Source organism: Gadus chalcogrammus, chromosome 12 (assembly GCF_026213295.1).
Source record: "Gadus chalcogrammus isolate NIFS_2021 chromosome 12, NIFS_Gcha_1.0, whole genome shotgun sequence".
In the NCBI taxonomy this organism is placed as follows: domain Eukaryota; kingdom Metazoa; phylum Chordata; class Actinopteri; order Gadiformes; family Gadidae; genus Gadus; species Gadus chalcogrammus.
In genome coordinates this window covers 7,609,541-7,633,357 of record NC_079423.1, presented here as the reverse complement: position 1 = coordinate 7,633,357, position 23,817 = coordinate 7,609,541, and the positions used below count along the sequence as shown (strand labels likewise).

Sequence of the window (23,817 nt, the reverse complement as noted above, 5' to 3'; positions counted from 1 at the left end):
TGTCGAAAACACATTGTTGGTCAAAAAGTGATTCTAGCGCTCTGAAAAGAATTGTGCAGGTATAAAAACAAGAAATGTTGGTATCTCTGTCAATTTCAATGCAAACGTGTTACAAAGCTTACCAAAGGGTTATTGGGCCATACTCCACTATTTGGAAGTGGAATATATTAGTTTTGAGCAAAATCAACAATGTAAGGTCAAAAACACGTTGTTGGTCGAAAAGTGATTCTAGCGCTCTGAAAAGCATTTGGAAAGCATTAAAAAAAAGAAATGTTGATTTTTCTGTTCATTTCAGAAAACAAGTCCAAAACACATTGTTGGTCAAAAAGTGATTCTAGCGCTCTGAAAAGCATTTTGCAAGCGTAAAAACCAAAAATGTTGATATCTGTCAATTTCAATGCAAACGTGTTATTAAGCTTACCAAAGGGTTATAGGGCCATACTCCACTATTTGGAAGTGGAATACATTAGTTTTGAGCAAAATCAACAATATAAGGTCAAAGACACATTGTTGGTCAAAAGTGATTCTAGCGCTCTGAAAAACATTTGGCACGCATAAAAACAAGAAATGTTGATATTTCTGTTCGTTTCAGAAAAACAAGTCAAAAACACATTGTTGGTCAAAAAGTGATTCTAAGCACTCTGAAAAGAATTTTGCCGGCATAAAAATAATAAATGTTGGTATCTCTGTCAATTTCAATGCAAACGTGTTACTAAGCTTACCAAAGGGTAATAGGGCCATACTCCACCATTTGGAAGGGGAATACATTAGTTTTGAGCAAAATCAACAATATAAGGTCAAAGACACATTGTTGGTCAAAAAGTGATTCTCGCGCTCTGAAAAGCATTTGGCACGCATAAAAACAAGAAATGTTGATTTTTCTGTTCATTTCAGAAAACATGTCGAAAACACATTGTTGGTCAAAAAGTGATTCTAGCGCTCTGAAAAGAATTGTGCAGGTATAAAAACAAGAAATGTTTGTATCTCTGTCAATTTCAATGCAAACGTGTTACAAAGCTTACCAAAGGGTTATTGGGCCATACTCCACTATTTGGAAGTGGAATATATTAGTTTTGAGCAAAATCAACAATGTAAGGTCAAAAACACGTTGTTGGTCGAAAAGTGATTCTAGCGCTCTGAAAAGCATTTGGAACGCATAAAAACAAGAAATGTTGATTTTTCTGTTCATTTCAGAAAACAAGTCGAAATCACATTGTTGGTCAAAAAGTGATTCTAGCGCTCTGAAAAGCATTTTGCAAGCGTAAAAACCAAAAATGTTGATATCTGTCAATTTCAATGCAAACGTGTTATTAAGCTTACCAAAGGGTTATAGGGCCATACTCCACTATTTGGAAGTGGAATACATTAGTTTTGAGCAAAATCAACAATATAAAGTCAAGGACACATTGTTGGTCAAAAAGTGATTCTAGCGCTCTGAAAAACATTTGGCACGCATAAAAACAAGAAATGTTGATATTTCTGTTCGTTTCAGAAAAACAAGTCAAAAACACATTGTTGGTCAAAAAGTGATTCTAAGCGCTCTGAAAAGAATTTTGCCGGCATAAAAATAATAAATGTTGGTATCTCTGTCAATTTCAATGCAAACGTGTTACTAAGCTTTCCAAAGGGTAATAGGGCCATACTCCACCATTTGGAAGGGGAATACATTAGTTTTGAGCAAAATCAACAATATAAGGTCAAAGACACATTGTTGGTCAAAAAGTGATTCTAGCGCTCTGAAAAGCATTTGGCACGCATAAAAACAAGAAATGTTGATTTTTCTGTTCATTTCAGAAAACATGTCGAAAACACATTGTTGGTCAAAAAGTGATTCTAGCGCTCTGAAAAGAATTGTGCAGGTATAAAAACAAGAAATGTTGGTATCTCTGTCAATTTCAATGCAAACGTGTTACAAAGCTTACCAAAGAGTTATTGGGCCATACTCCACTATTTGGAAGTGGAATATATTAGTTTTGAGCAAAATCAACAATGTAAGGTCAAAAACACGTTGTTGGTCGAAAAGTGATCCTAGCGCTCTGAAAAGCATTTGGCACGCATAAAAACAAGAAATGTTGATTTTTCTGTTCATTTCAGAAAACAAGTCGAAAACACATTGTTGGTCAAAAAGTGATTCTAAGCGCTCTGAAAAGAATTTTGCCGGCATAAAAACAATAAATGTTGGTATCTCTGTCAATTTCAATGCAAACATGTTACTAAGCTTACCAAAGGGTTATAGGGCTCCACCATTTGGAAGGGGAATACAATAGTTTTGAGCAAAATCAACAATATAAGGTCAAAGACACATTGTTGGTCAAAAAGTGATTCTAGCACTCTGAAAAGCATTTGGCACGCATAAAAACAAGAAATGTTGATTTTTCTGTTCATTTCAGAAAACAAGTCGAAAACACATTGTTGGTCAAAAAGTGATCCTAGCGCTCTGAAAAGCATTTGGCACGCATAAAAACAAGAAATGTTGATTTTTCTGTTCATTTCAGAAAACAAGTCGAAAACACATTGTTGGTCAAAAAGTGATTCTAAGCGCTCTGAAAAGAATTTTGCCGGCATAAAAATAATAAATGTTGGTATCTCTGTCAATTTCAATGCAAACGTGTTACTAAGCTTACCAAAGGGTAATAGAGCCATACTCCACCATTTGGAAGGGGAATACATTAGTTTTGAGCAAAATCAACAATATAAGGTCAAAGACACATTGTTGGTCAAAAAGTGATTCTCGCGCTCTGAAAAGCATTTGGCACGCATAAAAACAAGAAATGTTGATTTTTCTGTTCATTTCAGAAAACATGTCGAAAACACATTGTTGGTCAAAAAGTGATTCTAGCGCTCTGAAAAGAATTGTGCAGGTATAAAAACAAGAAATGTTTGTATCTCTGTCAATTTCAATGCAAACGTGTTACAAAGCTTACCAAAGGGTTATTGGGCCATACTCCACTATTTGGAAGTGGAATATATTAGTTTTGAGCAAAATCAACAATGTAAGGTCAAAAACACGTTGTTGGTCGAAAAGTGATTCTAGCGCTCTGAAAAGCATTTGGAACGCATAAAAACAAGAAATGTTGATTTTTCTGTTCATTTCAGAAAACAAGTCGAAATCACATTGTTGGTCAAAAAGTGATTCTAGCGCTCTGAAAAGCATTTTGCAAGCGTAAAAACCAAAAATGTTGATATCTGTCAATTTCAATGCAAACGTGTTATTAAGCTTACCAAAGGGTTATAGGGCCATACTCCACTATTTGGAAGTGGAATACATTAGTTTTGAGCAAAATCAACAATATAAAGTCAAAGACACATTGTTGGTCAAAAAGTGATTCTAGCGCTCTGAAAAACATTTGGCACGCATAAAAACAAGAAATGTTGATATTTCTGTTCGTTTCAGAAAAACAAGTCAAAAACACATTGTTGGTCAAAAAGTGATTCTAAGCGCTCTGAAAAGAATTTTGCCGGCATAAAAATAATAAATGTTGGTATCTCTGTCAATTTCAATGCAAACGTGTTACTAAGCTTTCCAAAGGGTAATAGGGCCATACTCCACCATTTGGAAGGGGAATACATTAGTTTTGAGCAAAATCAACAATATAAGGTCAAAGACACATTGTTGGTCAAAAAGTGATTCTAGCGCTCTGAAAAGCATTTGGCACGCATAAAAACAAGAAATGTTGATTTTTCTGTTCATTTCAGAAAACATGTCGAAAACACATTGTTGGTCAAAAAGTGATTCTAGCGCTCTGAAAAGAATTGTGCAGGTATAAAAACAAGAAATGTTGGTATCTCTGTCAATTTCAATGCAAACGTGTTACAAAGCTTACCAAAGAGTTATTGGGCCATACTCCACTATTTGGAAGTGGAATATATTAGTTTTGAGCAAAATCAACAATGTAAGGTCAAAAACACGTTGTTGGTCGAAAAGTGATCCTAGCGCTCTGAAAAGCATTTGGCACGCATAAAAACAAGAAATGTTGATTTTTCTGTTCATTTCAGAAAACAAGTCGAAAACACATTGTTGGTCAAAAAGTGATTCTAAGCGCTCTGAAAAGAATTTTGCCGGCATAAAAACAATAAATGTTGGTATCTCTGTCAATTTCAATGCAAACATGTTACTAAGCTTACCAAAGGGTTATAGGGCTCCACCATTTGGAAGGGGAATACAATAGTTTTGAGCAAAATCAACAATATAAGGTCAAAGACACATTGTTGGTCAAAAAGTGATTCTAGCACTCTGAAAAGCATTTGGCACGCATAAAAACAAGAAATGTTGATTTTTCTGTTCATTTCAGAAAACAAGTCGAAAACACATTGTTGGTCAAAAAGTGATCCTAGCGCTCTGAAAAGCATTTGGCACGCATAAAAACAAGAAATGTTGATTTTTCTGTTCATTTCAGAAAACAAGTCGAAAACACATTGTTGGTCAAAAAGTGATTCTAAGCGCTCTGAAAAGAATTTTGCCGGCATAAAAATAATAAATGTTGGTATCTCTGTCAATTTCAATGCAAACGTGTTACTAAGCTTACCAAAGGGTAATAGGGCCATACTCCACCATTTGGAAGGGGAATACATTAGTTTTAAGCAAAATCAACAATATAAGGTCAAAGACACATTGTTGGTCAAAAAGTGATTCTCGCGCTCTGAAAAGCATTTGGCACGCATAAAAACAAGAAATGTTGATTTTTCTGTTCATTTCAGAAAACATGTCGAAAACACATTGTTGGTCAAAAAGTGATTCTAGCGCTCTGAAAAGAATTGTGCAGGTATAAAAACAAGAAATGTTTGTATCTCTGTCAATTTCAATGCAAACGTGTTACAAAGCTTACCAAAGGGTTATTGGGCCATACTCCACTATTTGGAAGTGGAATATATTAGTTTTGAGCAAAATCAACAATGTAAGGTCAAAAACACGTTGTTGGTCGAAAAGTGATTCTAGCGCTCTGAAAAGCATTTGGAACGCATAAAAACAATAAATGTTGGTATCTCTGTCAATTTCAATGCAAACATGTTACTAAGCTTACCAAAGGGTAATAGGGCCATACTCCACCATTTGGAAGGGGAATACATTAGTTTTGAGCAAAATCAACAATATAAGGTCAAAGACACATTGTTGGTCAAAAAGTGATTCTAGCGCTCTGAAAAGCATTTTGCAAGCGTAAAAACCAAAAATGTTGATATCTGTCAATTTCAATGCAAACGTGTTATTAAGCTTACCAAAGGGTTATAGGGCCATACTCCACTATTTGGAAGTGGAATACATTAGTTTTGAGCAAAATCAACAATATAAGGTCAAAGACACATTGTTGGTCAAAAAGTGATTCTCGCGCTCTGAAAAACATTTGGCACGCATAAAAACAAGAAATGTTGATATTTCTGTTCGTTTCAGAAAAACAAGTCAAAAACACATTGTTGGTCAAAAAGTGATTCTAAGCGCTCTGAAAAGAATTTTGCCGGCATAAAAATAATAAATGTTGGTATCTCTGTCAATTTCAATGCAAACGTGTGACTAAGCTTACCAAAGGGTTATAGGGCCATACTCCACTATTTGGTAGTGGAATACATTAGTTTTGAGCAAAATCAACAATATAAGGTTAAAACACATTGTTGGTCAAAAAGTGATTCTAGCGCTCTGAAAAGCATTTTGCCGGCATAAAAACAAGAAATGTTGGTATCTCTGTCAATTTCAATGCAAACATGTTACTAAGCTTACCAAAGGGTAATAGGGCCATACTCCACCATTTGGAAGGGGAATACATTAGTTTTGAGCAAAATCAACAATATAAGGTCAAAGACACATTGTTGGTCAAAAAGTGATTCTAGCGCTCTGAAAAGCATTTGGCACGCATAAAAACAAGAAATGTTGATTTTTCTGTTCATTTCAGAAAACATGTCGAAAACACATTGTTGGTCAAAAAGTGATTCTAGCGCTCTGAAAAGAATTGTGCAGGTATAAAAACAAGAAATGTTGGTATCTCTGTCATATTCAATGCAAACGTGTTACAAAGCTTACCAAAGGGTAATAGGGCCATACTCCACCATTTGGAAGGGGAATACATTAGTTTTGAGCAAAATCAACAATATAAGGTCAAAGACACATTGTTGGTCAAAAAGTGATTCTAGCGCTCTGAAAAGCATTTGGCACGCATAAAAACAAGAAATGTTGATTTTTCTGTTCATTTCAGAAAACATGTCGAAAACACATTGTTGGTCAAAAAGTGATTCTAGCGCTCTGAAAAGAATTGTGGAAGCGTAAAAACCAAAAATGTTGATATCTGTCAATTTCAATGCAAACGTGTTATTAAGCTTACCAAAGGGTTATAGGGCCATACTCCACTATTTGGAAGTGGAATACATTAGTTTTGAGCAAAATCAACAATATAAGGTCAAAGACACATTGTTGGTCAAAAAGTGATTCTAGCGCTCTGAAAAACATTTGGCACGCATAAAGAAATTTTGATATTTCTGTTCGTTTCAGAAAAACAAGTCAAAAACACATTGTTGGTCAAAAAGTGATTCTAAGCGCTCTGAAAAGAATTTTGCCGGCATAAAAATAATAAATGTTGATTTTTCTGTTCATTTCAGAAAACAAGTCGAAAACACATTGTTGGTCAAAAAGTGATTCTAGCGCTCTGAAAAGCATTTTGCATGCGTAAAAACCAAAAATGTTGATATCTGTCATTTTCAATGCAAACGTGTGACTAAGCTTACCAAAGGGTTATAGGGCCATACTCCACTATTTGGTAGTGGAATACATTAGTTTTGAGCAAAATCAACAATATAAGGTTAAAAACACATTGTTGGTCAAAAAGTGATTCTAGCGCTCTGAAAAGCATTTTGCCGGCATAAAAACAATAAATGTTGGTATCTCTGTCAATTTCAATGCAAACATGTTACTAAGCTTACCAAAGGGTAATAGGGCCATACTCCACCATTTGGAAGGGGAATACATTAGTTTTGAGCAAAATCAACAATATAAGGTCAAAGACACATTGTTGGTCAAAAAGTGATTGTAGCGGTCTGAAAAGCATTTGGCACGCATAAAAACAAGAAATGTTGATTTTTCTGTTCATTTCAGAAAACATGTCGAAAACACATTGTTGGTCAAAAAGTGATTCTAGCGCTCTGAAAATAATTGTGCTGGTATAAAAACAAGAAATGTTGGTATCTCTGTCAATTTCAATGCAAACGTGTTACAAAGCTTACCAAAGGGTAATAGGGCCATACTCCACCATTTGGAAGGGGAATACATTAGTTTTGAGCAAAATCAACAATATAAGGTCAAAGACACGTTGTTGGTCAAAAAGTGATTTCAGCGCTCTGAAAAGCATTTGGCACGCATTAAAACAAGAAATGTTGATTTTTCTGTTCATTTCAGAAAACAAGTCGAGAACACATTGTTGGTCAAAAAGTGATTCTAGCGCTCTGAAAAGCATTTTGCATGCGTAAAAACCAAAAATGTTGATATCTGTCATTTTCAATGCAAACGTGTGACTAAGCTTACCAAAGGGTTATAGGGCCATACTCCACTATTTGGTAGTGGAATACATTAGTTTTGAGCAAAATCAACAATATAAGGTTAAAAACACATTGTTGGTCAAAAAGTGATTCTGGCGCTCTGAAAAGCATTTGGCACACATAAAAACAAGAAATGTTGATATCTCTATTCGTTTCAGAAAAACAAATCAAAAACACATTGTTGGTCAAAAAGTGATTCTAGCGCTCTGAAAAGCATTTTGCCGGCATAAAAACAATAAATGTTGGTATCTCTGTCGATTTCAATGCAAACATGTTACTATGCTTACCAAAGGGTAATAGGGCCATACTCCACCATTTGGAAGGGGAATACATTAGTTTTGAGCAAAATCAACAATATAAGGTCAAAGACACATTGATGGTCAAAAAGTGATTCTAGCGCTCTGAAAAGCATTTGGAACGCATAAAAACAAGAAATGTTGGTATCTCTGTCAATTTCAATGCAAACGTGTTACTTAGCTTACCAAAGGGTTATAGGGCCATACTCCACTATTTGGAAGTGGAATACATTAGTTTTGAGTAGAATCAACAATATAAGATTAAAGACACATTGTTGGTCAAAAAGTGATTCTAGCGCTCTGAAAAGCATTTTGCAAGCGTAAAAAACAAAAATGTTGATATCTGTCAATTTCAATGCAAACGTGTTACTAAGCTTATCAAAGGGTTATAGGGCCATACTCCACCATTTGGAAGGGGAATACATTAGTTTTGAGCAAAATCAACAATATAAGGTCAAAGACACATTGTTGGTCAAAAAGTGATTTCAGCGCTCTGAAAAGCATTTGGCACGCATTAAAACAAGAAATGTTGATTTTTCTGTTCATTTCAGAAAACAAGTCGAGAACACATTGTTGGTCAAAAAGTGATTCTAGCGCTCTGAAAAGCATTTTGCATGCGTAAAAACCAAAAATGTTGATATCTGTCATTTTCAATGCAAACGTGTGACTAAGCTTGCCAAAGGGTTATAGGGCCATACTCCACTATTTGGTAGTGGAATACATTAGTTTTGAGCAAAATCAACAATATAAGGTTAAAAACACATTGTTGGTCAAAAAGTGATTCTGGCGCTCTGAAAAGCATTTGGCACGCATAAAAACAAGAAATGTTGATATCTCTATTCGTTTCAGAAAAACAAGTCAAAAACACATTGTTGGTCAAAAAGTGATTCTAGCGCTCTGAAAAGCATTTTGCCGGCATAAAAACAATAAATGTTGGTATCTCTGTCGATTTCAATGCAAACATGTTACTATGCTTACCAAAGGGTAATAGGGCCATACTCCACCATTTGGAAGGGGAATACATTAGTTTTGAGCAAAATCAACAATATAAGGTCAAAGACACATTGATGGTCAAAAAGTGATTCTAGCGCTCTGAAAAGCATTTGGAACGCATAAAAACAAGAAATGTTGGTATCTCTGTCAATTTCAATGCAAACGTGTTACTTAGCTTACCAAAGGGTTATAGGGCCATACTCCACTATTTGGAAGTGGAATACATTAGTTTTGAGTAGAATCAACAATATAAGATTAAAGACACATTGTTGGTCAAAAAGTGATTCTAGCGCTCTGAAAAGCATTTTGCAAGCGTAAAAAACAAAAATGTTGATATCTGTCAATTTCAATGCAAACGTGTTACTAAGCTTATCAAAGGGTTATAGGGCCATACTCCACTATTTGGAAGTGTAATACATTAGTTTTGAGCAAAATCAATAATATAAGGTTAAAGACACATTGTTGGTCAAAAAGTGATTCTAGCGCTCTGAAAAGCATTTGGCACGCATAAAAACAAGAAATGTTGATTTTTCTGTTCATTTCAGAAAACATGTCGAAAACACATTGTTGGTCAAAAAGTGATTCTAGCGCTCTGAAAAGAATTGTGCAGGTATAAAAACAAGAAATGTTGGTATCTCTGTCAATTTCAATGCAAACGTGTTACAAAGCTTACCAAAGGGTTATTGGGCCATACTCCACTATTTGGAAGTGGAATATATTAGTTTTGAGCAAAATCAACAATGTAAGGTCAAAAACACGTTGTTGGTCGAAAAGTGATTCTAGCGCTCTGAAAAGCATTTTGAAAGCATTAAAAAATTGATTCAGTAGGACTCCTTATCCATGTAAACGATCATTGTGACATCTGAATTCATTAATTATCTGAAATACACTGCGTGTGTGTGTGATGTTAAATGTTTGAACCAAGGTTAACGGTTAAAGTGTCAGAGAATGGGTGGTGATTTTTTGACGTCCTCCCATGATCTGGGCCCCGTTTCCCGATAACGATGGATCCACGCTCGTACGATCATTCTCACGATGGATCTTGCGATCCATCGTCAATTTCTTTGGAGCGTTTCCCGAAACTCCTCTTAACGTGAACGCGCATTCGCTGCACTCACGACGTCGTAGGATTGTAACTGTCTACTGACACGGTGCTGAAATGGGCTCCGTAGGAGGGGGAGACGCAGGAATGTCGCAGGAAAATTGTGTTAAAAAGGGTTAAAATTTATCCCCATCAAGGACAACAGCAGAGTATCCTACGAAAAAAATAGACTGCAATTATATGAATGCTAAAGACATTAAAACACAATTGATTAGGCTTAAACCGACATATATCAGTCCTAATCCTGAATGCACTGTGCGTTTCACAGCATTTTCCCCCCTTAAATAATTCCTCTTCACACCTGTGAATAACCCGGGAGACGTCCATGATGAGGAATACAACGAAGCCCACCGTCTGGCCCGGTGCATCGTTGAGCGCACGATCGGGAGGTGGAAGTGGCGCTTTAGATGCCTTCACAAGTCAGGCGGAGGGCTCCAGTTTTCTCCGGCCAAGTCATGCGCCGTGATATGTGTGACGGCTATGTTGCACAACATTGCAGCTAAGGCTGGGGTGGCATTGCTTGAACCGGAGGACGTTGAGGACGATGACGATGAGGAAGATCGGTGTGAGGACGGCCTCCCTCATAGCTACGCGGCTGGTTTTCATGCGCGTCGAATAGTGATTGAGACTTTTTTTTAACCCCCTCCACCCTCCCTCATGTCACTAAACATTCCCGTCAACGTGACCAATCCCCACCATATCCCAGCCTTTTGCCTGCTCCTTTGCTTGTTTTTTATAAAAAATTGTATTTCTTTATTTTCTTATTTTTTTTAATTTCTTTTATTTAGTTATTTTTTATTTTTTTTAATTTGTTTAATTTAATTTATTTTTTACATTATTTTATGCTACGTTTTATGAGTAGCCTATGTCAGTCTGCACAAATCCCCCCACTTTCTCTCACACATTTTGAGTGCCCTGCCTGCGCAAACATTTTCTGGACTGTCCCGTTTTATTTTGGCCATTTGAACATCTTTATTCATAAATTAATTAATAATCTTTATTAATTACCAAACAAAGAACATAAAGGCGCAATGCGTTTTAATAAAACGCATCCAATAGACGGAATGTCCGATGGTGTCGCCACTGAGGCTATAGCTGACGATGCTCTTAGCGTCCTACGAGTACCTACGAGCACCCCTGGAGTACTCGTTAGCTACGAGCGTTTTCAAGACGTTCGTTCCCCACGATGCTTTCGGGAAACGCGGTGAAAACTCTACGATGCCCTTTCGACGCACTTCACGATCCACTTAGGCTAACGACGCTTTCGGGAAACGGGGCCCTGAAGTGAGCGTGCGTGTTTGTGTTGGTGAAAGTTTAAGAAATGTACAACTGTCGGTTCAGCTCTCTGGTGCTCCCTGCTGGCAGTATCACTATACTGTCCTCATGTTTCACAAAAACAGTTTTGAGAGACGTTGTCAGTTTTTGTATGTTGCTTAAATCCTCCAAAGCGGTTGGCAGTAAACATCAGGTCACGGTAGGTCACGGTAGGCCACGGAGGCAATGAGCTCGAGTTGAAAAAGGAAAAGCTTACAGCACCTGGTATTCCCAGGCGGTCTCCCATCCAAGTACTAACCAGGCCCGACCCTGCTTAGCTTCCGAGATCAGACGAGATCGGGCGTGTTCAGGGTGGTATGGCCGTAAGCAATTAGTGCAGGCGCAAAACCAGGTTTTATACAGTAGCACATAAGGAGTGAGAAAGCTGCTGAGGCTCGACGTTACACTTTTACAAAAACAATCATTAGTTAGATATAAACGGCAGTAATTGATTCAGTAGGACTCCTTATCCATGTAAACGATCATTGTGACATCTGAATTCATTAATTATCTGAAATACACTGCGTGTGCGTGTGATGTTAAATGTTTGAACCAAGGTTAACGGTTAAAGTGTCAGAGAATGGGTGGTGATTTTTTGACGTCCTCCCATGATCTGAAGTGAGCGTGCGTGTTTGTGTTGGTGAAAGTTTAAGAAATGTACAACTGTCGTTTCAGCTCTCTGGTGCTCCCTGCTGGCAGTATCACTATACTGTCCTCATGTTTCACAAAAACAGTTTTGAGAGACGTTGTCAGTTTTTGTATGTTGCTTAAATCCTCCAAAGCGGTTGGCAGTAAACATCAGGTCACGGTACGCCACGGAGTCAATGAGCAAGAGTTGAAAAAGGAAAAGCTTACAGCACCTGGTATTCCCAGGCGGTCTGCCATCCAAGTACTAAACAGGCCCGACCCTGCTTAGCTTCCGAGATCAGACGAGATCGGGCGTGTTCAGGGTGGTATGGCCGTAAGCAATTAGTGCAGGCGCAAAACCAGGTTTTATACAGTAGCACATAAGGAGTGAGAAAGCTGCTGAGGCTCGACGTTACACTTTTACAAAAACAATCATTAGTTAGATATAAACGGCAGTAATTGATTCAGTAGGACTCCTTATCCATGTAAACGATCATTGTGACATCTGAATTCATTAATTATCTGAAATACACTGCGTGTGCGTGTGATGTTAAATGTTTGAACCAAGGTTAACGGTTAAAATGTCAGAGAATGGGTGGTGATTTTTTGACGTCCTCCCATGATCTGAAGTGAGCGTGCGTGTTTGTGTTGGTGAAAGTTTAAGAAATGTACAACTGTCGTTTCAGCTCTCTGGTGCTCCCTGCTGGCAGTATCACTATACTGTCCTCATGTTTCACAAAAATAGTTTTGAGAGACGTTGTCAGTCTTTGTATGTTGCTTAAATCCTCCAAAGCGGTTGGCAGTAAACATCAGGTCACGGTAGGTCACGGTAGGTCACGGTAGGCCACGGAGGCAATGAGCTCGAGTTGAAAAAGGAAATGCTTACAGCACCTGGTATTCCCAGGCGGTCTCCCATCCACGTACTAACCCGGCCCGACCCTGCATAGCTTCCGAGATCAGACGAGATCGGGCGTGTTTTTTTTTTTTTCTTTTGGTGACACCCGTCACTACGTACAGCAACCTGGGCTTCTGAGGAGGTCTCCCATCCATGTACTAACCAGGCCCGACCCTGCTTAGCTTCCGAGATCAGACGAGATCGGGCGTGTTCAGGGTGGTATGGCCGTAAGCAATTAGTGCAGGCGCAAAACCAGGTTTTATACAGTAGCACATAAGGAGTGAGAAAGCTGCTGAGGCTCGACGTTACACTTTTACAATAACAATCATTAGTTAGATATAAACGGCAGTAATTGATTCAGTAGGACTCCTTATCCATGTAAACGATCATTGTGACATCTGAATTCATTAATTATCTGAAATACACTGCGTGTGCGTGTGATGTTAAATGTTTGAACCAAGGTTAACGGTTAAAGTGTCAGAGAATGGGTGGTGATTTTTTGACGTCCTCCCATGATCTGAAGTGAGCGTGCGTGTTTGTGTTGGTGAAAGTTTAAGAAATGTACAACTGTCGTTTCAGCTCTCTGGTGCTCCCTGCTGGCAGTATCACTATACTGTCCTCATGTTTCACAAAAATAGTTTTGAGAGACGTTGTCAGTCTTTGTATGTTGCTTAAATCCTCCAAAGCGGTTGGCAGTAAACATCAGGTCACGGTAGGTCACGGTAGGCCACGGAGGCAATGAGCTCGAGTTGAAAAAGGAAAAGCTTACAGCACCTGGTATTCCCAGGCGGTCTCCCATCCAAGTACTAACCCGGCCTGACCCTGCTTAGCTTCCGAGATCAGACGAGATCGGGCGTGTTCAGGGTCGTATGGCCGTAAGCAATAAGTGCAGGCGCAAAACCAGGTTTTATACAGTAGGAGTGAGAAAGCTGCTGAGGCTCGACGTTACACTTTTACAAAAACAATCATTAGTTAGATATAAACGGCAGTAATTGATTCAGTAGGACTCCTTATCCATGTAAACGATCATTGTGACATCTGAATTCATTAATTATCTGAAATACACTGCGTGTGCGTGTGATGTTAAATGTTTGAACCAAGGTTAACGGTTAAAGTGTCAGAGAATGGGTGGTGATTTTTTGACGTCCTCCCATGATCTGAAGTGAGCGTGCGTGTTTGTGTTGGTGAAAGTTTAAGAAATGTACAACTGTCGGTTCAGCTCTCTGGTGCTCCCTGCTGGCAGTATCACTATACTGTCCTCATGTTTCACAAAAATAGTTTTGAGAGACGTTGTCAGTTTTTGTATGTTGCTTAAATCCTCCAAAGCGGTTGGCAGTAAACATCAGGTCACGGTAGGCCACGGAGTCAATGAGCTCGAGTTGAAAAAGAAAAAGCTTACAGCACCTGGTATTCCCAGGCGGTCTCCCATCCAAGTACTAACCAGGCCCGACCCTGCTTAGCTTCCGAGATCAGACGAGATCGGGCGTGTTCAGGGTGGTATGGCCGTAAGCAATTAGTGCAGGCGCAAAACCAGGTTTTATACAGTAGCACATAAGGAGTGAGAAAGCTGCTGAGGCTCGACGTTACACTTTTACAAAAACAATCATTAGTTAGATATAAACGGCAGTAATTGATTCAGTAGGACTCCTTATCCATGTAAACGATCATTGTGACATCTGAATTCATTAATTATCTGAAATACACTGCGTGTGCGTGTGATGTTAAATGTTTGAACCAAGGTTAACGGTTAAAGTGTCAGAGAATGGGTGGTGATTTTTTGACGTCCTCCCATGATCTGAAGTGAGCGTGCGTGTTTGTGTTGGTGAAAGTTTAAGAAATGTACAACTGTCGTTTCAGCTCTCTGGTGCTCCCTGCTGGCAGTATCACTATACTGTCCTCATGTTTCACAAAAATAGTTTTGAGAGACGTTGTCAGTCTTTGTATGTTGCTTAAATCCTCCAAAGCGGTTGGCAGTAAACATCAGGTCACGGTAGGTCACGGTAGGCCACGGAGGCAATGAGCTCGAGTTGAATAAGGAAACGCTTACAGCACCTGGTATTCCCAGGCGGTCTCCCATCCAAGTACTAACCAGGCCCGACCCTGCTTAGCTTCCGAGATCAGACGAGATCGGGCGTGTTCAGGGTGGTATGGCCGTAAGCAATTAGTGCAGGCGCAAAACCAGGTTTTATACAGTAGCACATAAGGAGTGAGAAAGCTGCTGAGGCTCGACGTTACACTTTTACAAAAACAATCATTAGTTAGATATAAACGGCAGTAATTGATTCAGTAGGACTCCTTATCCATGTAAACGATCATTGTGACATCTGAATTCATTAATTATCTGAAATACACTGCGTGTGCGTGTGATGTTAAATGTTTGAACCAAGGTTAACGGTTAAAGTGTCAGAGAATGGGTGGTGATTTTTTGACGTCCTCCCATGATCTGAAGTGAGCGTGCGTGTTTGTGTTGGTGAAAGTTTAAGAAATGTACAACTGTCGTTTCAGCTCTCTGGTGCTCCCTGCTGGCAGTATCACTATACTGTCCTCATGTTTCACAAAAATAGTTTTGAGAGACGTTGTCAGTCTTTGTATGTTGCTTAAATCCTCCAAAGCGGTTGGCAGTAAACATCAGGTCACGGTAGGTCACGGTAGGCCACGGAGGCAATGAGCTCGAGTTGAAAAAGGAAAAGCTTACAGCACCTGGTATTGCCAGGCGGTCTCCCATCCAAGTACTAACCAGGCCCGACCCTGCTTAGCTTCCGAGATCAGACGAGATCTGGCGTGTTCAGGGTGGTATGGCCGTAAGCAATTAGTGCAGGCGCAAAACCAGGTTTTATACAGTAGCACATAAGGAGTGAGAAAGCTGCTGAGGCTCGACGTTACACTTTTACAAAAACAATCATTAGTTAGATATAAACGGCAGTAATTGATTCAGTAGGACTCCTTATCCATGTAAACGATCATTGTGACATCTGAATTCATTAATTATCTGAAATACACTGCGTGTGCGTGTGATGTTAAATGTTTGAACCAAGGTTAACGGTTAAAGTGTCAGAGAATGGGTGGTGATTTTTTGACGTCCTCCCATGATCTGAAGTGAGCGTGCGTGTTTGTGTTGGTGAAAGTTTAAGAAATGTACAACTGTCGGTTCAGCTCTCTGGTGCTCCCTGCTGGCAGTATCACTATACTGTCCTCATGTTTCACAAAAATAGTTTTGAGAGACGTTGTCAGTTTTGTATGTTGCTTAAATCCTCCAAAGCGGTTGGCAGTAAACATCAGGTCACGGTACGCCACGGTAGGCCACGGAGGCAATGAGCTCGAGTTGAAAAAGAAAAAGCTTACAGCACCTGGTATTCCCAGGCGGTCTCCCATCCAAGTACTAACCAGGCCCGACCCTGCTTAGCTTCCGAGATCAGACGAGATCGGGCGTGTTCAGGGTGGTATGGCCGTAAGCAATTAGTGCAGGCGCAAAACCAGGTTTTATACAGTAGGAGTGAGAAAGCTGCTGAGGCTCGACGTTACACTTTTACAAAAACAATCATTAGTTAGATATAAACGGCAGTAATTGATTCAGTAGGACTCCTTATCCATGTAAACGATCATTGTGACATCTGAATTCATTAATTATCTGAAATACACTGCGTGTGCGTGTGATGTTAAATGTTTGAACCAAGGTTAACGGTTAAAGTGTCAGAGAATGGGTGGTGATTTTTTGACGTCCTCCCATGATCTGAAGTGAGCGTGCGTGTTTGTGTTGGTGAAAGTTTAAGAAATGTACAACTGTCGTTTCAGCTCTCTGGTGCTCCCTGCTGGCAGTATCACTATACTGTCCTCATGTTTCACAAAAATAGTTTTGAGAGACGTTGTCAGTCTTTGTATGTTGCTTAAATCCTCCAAAGCGGTTGGCAGTAAACATCAGGTCACGGTAGGTCACGGTAGGCCACGGAGGCAATGAGCTCGAGTTGAAAAAGGAAAAGCTTACAGCACCTGGTATTCCCAGGCGGTCTCCCATCCAAGTACTAACCAGGCCCGACCCTGCTTAGCTTCCGAGATCAGACGAGATCGGGCGTGTTCAGGGTGGTATGGCCGTAAGCAATTAGTGCAGGCGCAAAACCAGGTTTTATACAGTAGCACATAAGGAGTGAGAAAGCTGCTGAGGCTCGACGTTACACTTTTACAAAAACAATCATTAGTTAGATATAAACGGCAGTAATTGATTCAGTAGGACTCCTTATCCATGTAAACGATCATTGTGACATCTGAATTCATTAATTATCTGAAATACACTGCGTGTGCGTGTGATGTTAAATGTTTGAACCAAGGTTAACGGTTAAAGTGTCAGAGAATGGGTGGTGATTTTTTGACGTCCTCCCATGATCTGAAGTGAGCGTGCGTGTTTGTGTTGGTGAAAGTTTAAGAAATGTACAACTGTCGTTTCAGCTCTCTGGTGCTCCCTGCTGGCAGTATCACTATACTGTCCTCATGTTTCACAAAAACTAGTTTTGAGAGACGTTGTCAGTTTTTGTATGTTGCTTAAATCCTCCAAAGCGGTTGGCAGTAAACATCAGGTCACGGTACGCCACGGAGTCAATGAGCTCGAGTTGAAAAAGAAAAAGCTTACAGCACCTGGTATTCCCAGGCGGTCTCCCATCCAAGTACTAACCAGGCCCGACCCTGCTTAGCTTCCGAGATCAGACGAGATCGGGCGTGTTCAGGGTGGTATGGCCGTAAGCAATTAGTGCAGGCGCAAAACCAGGTTTTATACAGTAGCACATAAGGAGTGAGAAAGCTGCTGAGGCTCGACGTTACACTTTTACAAAAACAATCATTAGTTAGATATAAACGGCAGTAATTGATTCAGTAGGACTCCTTATCCATGTAAACGATCATTGTGACATCTGAATTCATTAATTATCTGAAATACACTGCGTGTGCGTGTGATGTTAAATGTTTGAACCAAGGTTAACGGTTAAAGTGTCAGAGAATGGGTGGTGATTTTTTGACGTCCTCCCATGATCTGAAGTGAGCGTGCGTGTTTGTGTTGGTGAAAGTTTAAGAAATGTACAACTGTCGTTTCAGCTCTCTGGTGCTCCCTGCTGGCAGTATCACTATACTGTCCTCATGTTTCACAAAAATAGTTTTGAGAGACGTTGTCAGTCTTTGTATGTTGCTTAAATCCTCCAAAGCGGTTGGCAGTAAACATCAGGTCACGGTAGGTCACGGTAGGCCACGGAGGCAATGAGCTCGAATTGAAAAAGGAAAAGCTTACAGCACCTGGTATTCCCAGGCGGTCTCCCAACCAAGTACTAACCAGCCCCGACCCTGCTTAGCATTCCGAGATCAGACGAGATCGGGCGTGTTCAGGGTGGTATGGCCGTAAGCAATTGGTGCAGGCGCAAAACCAGGTTTTATACAGTAGGAGTGAGAAAGCTGCTGAGGCTCGACGTTACACTTTTACAAAAACAATCATTAGTTAGATATAAACGGCAGTAATTGATTCACTAGGACTCCTTATCCATGTAAACGATCATTGTGACATCTGAATTCATTAATTATCTGAAATACACTGCGTGTGCGTGTGATGTTAAATGTTTGAACCAAGGTTAACGGTTAAAGTGTCAGAGAATGGGTGGTGATTTTTTGACGCCCTCTCATGATCTGAAGTGAGCGTGCGTGTTTGTGTTGGTGAAAGTATAAGAAATGTACAACTGTCGGTTCAGCTCTCTGGTGCTCCCTGCTGGCAGTATCACTATACTGTCCTCATGTTTCACAAAAATAGTTTTGAGAGACGTTGTCAGTTTTTGTATGTTGCTTAAATCCTCCAAAGCGGTTGGCAGTAAACATCAGGGGCCTCATGTACTAAGACTTGCGTGGATTTCATACTGAAACTTGGCGTACGCCAAAACCCAGAAACTGTCTTACGCACAAATAAATTCAGATGTATCAAAGTGTGCGAACGCATGGATCCAAGCACGTTTCTTTTGTACATCTCAATCAACGTGGAATTGAGCGCATATGCCGAGGTGCGAAACTCCTCCCTGTCCACGCCCTCATTTAAATATGCAATTTCATTTAAATAGGCCTCTGGACCTGAGATTCACCTCTTAATCCGATCATCTGGCACCATGAACAGAGGCAAAAAACGAAACTTCACGGAGTCCGAGCTCGAGATTTTGCTCCACGAGGTAGAAATGCGCAAGCATATGCTATTTGGAACCCTGTCAACAGGGATAAATGCTAAACAAAAGAGAAGTGAGTGGGAGCGTGTTTAAGAGGCCGTCAATGCAGTGGGGTCTCAGCAACGCACACACTCTGAAATTAAAAAAAAGTGGTCAGACCTCAAGGTGGAGGTGAAGCGGAGGGTTTCTGCCCACCGCCGAAGCGTGACCGCAACAGGAGGGGGGACGGGAGTGGGGGAACTCTCCCCCTTCGGTTTGAGAGTGGCCGCTTTGATCGGTGACACCAGTGGCGTAGCCAGAAACTAGTTGTGTTCCTGTTTTTTTTTCAAATTTATTAACTCCAAAATAATACATTAACCATGTATTTTAACAGAGAACAAATGCAACCGCTGCAAAACATAAAGGGACGCAGTGCCCAGAGATGAAGAACACATATAACGTGTGCGCATACTCATGGAGCCATACTATTACGCATGGTTAACAAACCCATTTAATCAGTATCTGAACAACACCGCTGCTGGGTTAAGAATGTAACGTATTTGCTGCTATATTTGCGCTGCAACTGAATTCACAGGGCAAGGCGGCGTGGCTCGGCTTTGAATGCATTAATTATCTCATATTAATGCATTAATGCATATGAGGCCGGTCTGGACTCATATTAATCTCATATGATGATTCCGTCCCACACAGCTGGCATGGCTCGGCTCAGGGTGGACTGGCACACTCCTGACCGATCCCGCTGGAAGGCCCCTGTTGCCAGGAACCCCAGCGTGGTCAGCACCTGTGTGGGCACGGACAACCCCTGGCTCCTGGCTGTGTGGCGCTCTAGGGCCGGCCGCAGCTCTGCGCACAGCTCCAGTAATACTGGCCTGGGGAAACGAAATCGGCTCATGAGCCAATCATCATCATTTGCGAGTAAGTCCTCGCGTTCCCTAAATATACGTTCCCTTCGGATTTTACCATTTGCGATGTCCTCTAACAACGCTAACGCAGCCATTTTTAAAACAATTTTCTTCATCCATTGCGCATGCTTTTATAGCCACCCATATAATTGCAAGGTGTGTTAATCGTTCATTAGTGTGTCTCTGATGTGCAAATCACTCTGATGAGTCATGGTTTTCACCTTTTTTCCCAGTTTCCCAGCGTCACCTCTAAGTGTCGCCAAAGGAACAATAGCTGTAGAAACGTGCGTACGACAGCTCTGGAGCTGGCGTGGGGACCGCACATTTTTACGGTCATTTCACGTTTTGTACATCTGAACGTGAGCGTGGAAAAGGACGTACGCCACGTTTTTGTGCGTACGCAACCTTAGTACATGAGGCCCCAGGTCACGGTAGGCCACGGAGGCAATGAGCTCGAGTTGAAAAAGAAAAAGCTTACAGCACCTGGTATTCCCAGGCGGTCTCTCATCCAAGTACTAACCAGGCCCGACCCTGCTTAGCTTCCGAGATCAGACGAGATCGGGCGTGTTTTTTTTTTTTTTCTTTTGGTGACACCCGTCACTACTTACAGCAACCTGGGCTTCTGAGGAGGTCTCCCATCCAAGTACTAACCAGGCCCGACCCTGCTTAGCTTCCGAGATCAGACGAGATCGGGCGTGTTCAGGGTGGTATGGCCGTAAGCAAATAGTGGTGGCGCAAAACCAGGTTTTATACAGTAGCACATAAGGAGTGAGAAAGCTGCTGAGGCTCGACGTTACACTTTTACAAAAACAATCATTAGTTCGATATAAACGGCAGTAATTGATTCAGTAGGACTCCTTATCCATGTAAACGATCATTGTGACATCTGAATTCATTAATTATCTGAAATACACTGCGTGTGCGTGTGATGTTAAATGTTTGAACCAAGGTTAATGGTTAAAGTGTCAGAGAATGGGTGGTGATTTTTTGACGTCCTCCCATGATCTGAAGTGAGCGTGCGTGTTTGTGTTGGTGAAAGTTTAAGAAATGTACAACTGTCGTTTCAGCTCTCTGGTGCTCCCTGCTGGCAGTATCACTATACTGTCCTCATGTTTCACAAAAATAGTTTTGAGAGACGTTGTCAGTCTTTGTATGTTGCTTAAATCCTCCAAAGCGGTTGGCAGTAAACATCAGGTCAAGTAAGGTCACGGTAGGCCACGGAGTCAATGAGCTCGAGTTGAAAAAGGAAAAGCTTACAGCACCTGGTATTCCCAGGCGGTCTACCATCCAAGTACTAACCAGGCCCGACCCTGCTTAGCTTCCGAGATCAGACGAGATCGGGCGTGTTTTTTTTTTTTTTTTTTTTCTTAAATTCCGTATTTACAGTAATTTACAATCTTTTACGGTCATAACCAAACACAGTATGACACACAGAAGACATACAGACAGTTGATAATCACAAATGTACGCAACAATCATATAGAGAGGTTAACCCTAATCATACACAACAAACATTTGCGTCGGAGTGGTCTGCCAGGTCTTAACAAGCAGGAAAAACAATGCCCACACTACACACTAAATCCTAACGTCCCTGATTCCGTTACCATGACTAAAGTGCTGTTCCTAACAAAAATACTTGTGAAAATCCTCCCCTTCCCATCATTCAGAACCTCCTTCACATTCCCAACCACATCCTCCTTTACAAGTATTGCCACACCACACGATCTTGCCGTCCCACAATTGACGAATAACAGTCCCCTCCATTTCTCCTTGATTTCTGGCATTTTAGCCTGTGTCCAGTTTGTTTCCTGCAGCACTAAAATATCGGATTTAAAATTGATTAACACCTCATCAAACTTCGCCATATTGTTAAGACCGTTGATATTAATTGATGTGAGTGTGACCATTGAAATCAAAAGACACAGAGTGGGTATTACTGTTAAAATCTTTTTTTTTTTTACGTACCCCTTTCTTTTTCAAGTTCCTCTGTTCCTCATCGGAATCAACCCCTCTCCTGCGTCTGACCCTGGGCGCCCTCTCCCTACAAACACCCAACGCCACATTCCCAGACTTATTCTCCCTCTCCCTTCCATCAGCCAGTGTGGGGGGGGGGAATTATAGGCGCCATACCACGCCAATGAGACGCGTCGGCTGTAGCCTCAATAGTCACAGCACAAGACCCCCAGGCTGCATCTTCCTCTACTGTAGGCCACCCGGGCGCCTGTAAAGAGAGGAGCCCCGCTTGAGAGCTCCTGCCCCCCCCCAACCCTGTGCCCCCATCTCCCCCTGATGCCGGGGCCATTGACACAACCAAATCCACTTCTAGGCTAGCCCCCGTGCCATGTCCCGCCTCATTCCCCAACTGTCCAGACCCCCGCGGCACCTTGGCTATGCCCTTTGCTGGTGTAGGGTGCCCAGATGCCGGTAGAGAGGAAAGCTCTACTTGAGAGCTTTGCCCCCCAGGCAACCCCGTGCCCCCCACACCCGGGTCCTCCAGCTCAACCTGTAGCTGACTGTCCAAGACTGTCTCCCCGTCAGACAGCTCCCCGTGCTCCATCTCCTCTTCCGCACTCTCTTCCCCTCCACTTCCCTCACTCTCCAACGATACAGCCCTTGAGTCTGGGTCAACTGAGAGGGCACCCCCTCCCACCTGCTCCTCCTTACACACACAATTTTCCTTTCTATTACCACACTCTCTGCATTTAATCACAGCCCCACACTCCCTTGCATAGTGCCCCTGCTTCCCGCACTTCCGAGAGAGGAAGTCAGGACAGTCCCTCACTATATGTCCAGGCTGGATGCACAATCTACACACCTTTAATTGTCTGTCATGGATGACACGGAAATATTCAGCACCCTTTTCAGTGTCAAAACGTGTGGACCAAGGCAAGGACCGTACTTCCTTGTTAAACTTCACCTTAACAAACCGTGTACCCTCACATATGGTCATCCCAGGCCACTTCCTCCTTGCAATCGGCGAAACTGCCTCCACACCCCAGTCCGCAAGCTTCTTCAGAATCTCCTCATCCGTAATGTACACTGGTAGACTCATAAAGGACACCACCATCTCATCTGCAGTCAAGTCTTTTGCGACGACGCTGGTCCCCCTTATCCTAAAACCATCCAACAATCGCCTCTTCCCGTTGGGGTGATTCATCGTTACTTCATATTGGTTCAATGAGAGGTAGCGACATCCCAAGACCAATCCACATACACTCTGCATCGCCCTTAGCATCTCAATCATCGGGATTTTCTCCTCTCCCACAAGCTCCACAGCCACAGACAACTCCCTGCTGTAGCTCGGGCCACCATCCGCAACCTTGTCCTCCTTCTCTCTTGTTGCTCTCTCCGCAGTCACCGGTCTCCCGCCTAGTACGTCCTCCGATGTCCTCTTCGCCGCACAACCACCATCCGTCACCGCAGCAGGAGCCGTGTTCCGTTCCATGCCGTCCTCCATTCGAGTTTCCGAAACCGCGTAAGACATCGAAAAAAACCGAACTAAAGTATACTAATACTCCCCCAAACAGCAAGCTGTCGGGGGAATAAACGACAAGACGAAAAACTAACCAAAAAAATATCTATAAATACTTGATTTACCACCAAAAGAATCCTCGCTCCAACACCGTCCTCCTCTCACCACTCAAGCACACCAAACACTTCCTCAATGGGCGTATCACTTCCTCAATGGGCGTGTTCAGGGTGGTATGGCCGTAAGCATTTAGTGCAGGCGCAAAACCAGGTTTTATACAGTAGCACATAAGGAGTGAGAAAGCTGCTGAGGCTCGACGTTACACTTTTACAAAAACAATCATTAGTTAGATATAAACGGCAGTAATTGATTCAGTAGGACTCCTTATCCATGTAAACGATCATTGTGACATCTGAATTCATTAATTATCTGAAATACACTGCGTGTGCGTGTGATGTTAAATGTTTGAACCAAGGTTAACGGTTAAAGTGTCAGAGAATGGGTGGTGATTTTTTGACGTCCTCC

General features: G+C 41.4%; 12 non-coding genes across 12 annotated transcripts; all 12 read right to left on the bottom strand.

Annotated features, from left to right (window-relative positions):
- Window positions 1-11,430: 11,430 nt before the first annotated feature.
- LOC130396791 (5S ribosomal RNA) lies at window positions 11,431-11,549 on the bottom strand. Its single transcript, XR_008899409.1, has one exon. It is a non-coding gene; the product is annotated as a 5S ribosomal RNA (ribosomal RNA).
- A 519-nt stretch (window positions 11,550-12,068) lies between these two features.
- On the bottom strand, window positions 12,069-12,187 carry LOC130401060 (5S ribosomal RNA). Its single transcript, XR_008903522.1, has one exon. It is a non-coding gene; the product is annotated as a 5S ribosomal RNA (ribosomal RNA).
- Window positions 12,188-12,855: 668 nt separating this feature from the next.
- On the bottom strand, window positions 12,856-12,975 carry LOC130395463 (5S ribosomal RNA). The gene has a single exon (XR_008898517.1). It is a non-coding gene; the product is annotated as a 5S ribosomal RNA (ribosomal RNA).
- A 529-nt stretch (window positions 12,976-13,504) lies between these two features.
- LOC130400873 (5S ribosomal RNA) lies at window positions 13,505-13,623 on the bottom strand. The gene has a single exon (XR_008903343.1). It is a non-coding gene; the product is annotated as a 5S ribosomal RNA (ribosomal RNA).
- A 511-nt stretch (window positions 13,624-14,134) lies between these two features.
- On the bottom strand, window positions 14,135-14,253 carry LOC130396788 (5S ribosomal RNA). The gene has a single exon (XR_008899408.1). It is a non-coding gene; the product is annotated as a 5S ribosomal RNA (ribosomal RNA).
- Window positions 14,254-14,782: 529 nt separating this feature from the next.
- LOC130399718 (5S ribosomal RNA) lies at window positions 14,783-14,901 on the bottom strand. The gene has a single exon (XR_008902219.1). It is a non-coding gene; the product is annotated as a 5S ribosomal RNA (ribosomal RNA).
- A 529-nt stretch (window positions 14,902-15,430) lies between these two features.
- Window positions 15,431-15,549, bottom strand: LOC130394933 (5S ribosomal RNA). Its single transcript, XR_008898044.1, has one exon. It is a non-coding gene; the product is annotated as a 5S ribosomal RNA (ribosomal RNA).
- A 528-nt stretch (window positions 15,550-16,077) lies between these two features.
- LOC130396787 (5S ribosomal RNA) lies at window positions 16,078-16,196 on the bottom strand. Its single transcript, XR_008899407.1, has one exon. It is a non-coding gene; the product is annotated as a 5S ribosomal RNA (ribosomal RNA).
- A 521-nt stretch (window positions 16,197-16,717) lies between these two features.
- On the bottom strand, window positions 16,718-16,836 carry LOC130396785 (5S ribosomal RNA). The gene has a single exon (XR_008899405.1). It is a non-coding gene; the product is annotated as a 5S ribosomal RNA (ribosomal RNA).
- A 520-nt stretch (window positions 16,837-17,356) lies between these two features.
- Window positions 17,357-17,475, bottom strand: LOC130396784 (5S ribosomal RNA). Its single transcript, XR_008899404.1, has one exon. It is a non-coding gene; the product is annotated as a 5S ribosomal RNA (ribosomal RNA).
- A 529-nt stretch (window positions 17,476-18,004) lies between these two features.
- LOC130395663 (5S ribosomal RNA) lies at window positions 18,005-18,124 on the bottom strand. Its single transcript, XR_008898693.1, has one exon. It is a non-coding gene; the product is annotated as a 5S ribosomal RNA (ribosomal RNA).
- Window positions 18,125-20,424: 2,300 nt separating this feature from the next.
- Window positions 20,425-20,544, bottom strand: LOC130394144 (5S ribosomal RNA). The gene has a single exon (XR_008897331.1). It is a non-coding gene; the product is annotated as a 5S ribosomal RNA (ribosomal RNA).
- Between the last annotated feature and the right edge of the window lie 3,273 nt (window positions 20,545-23,817).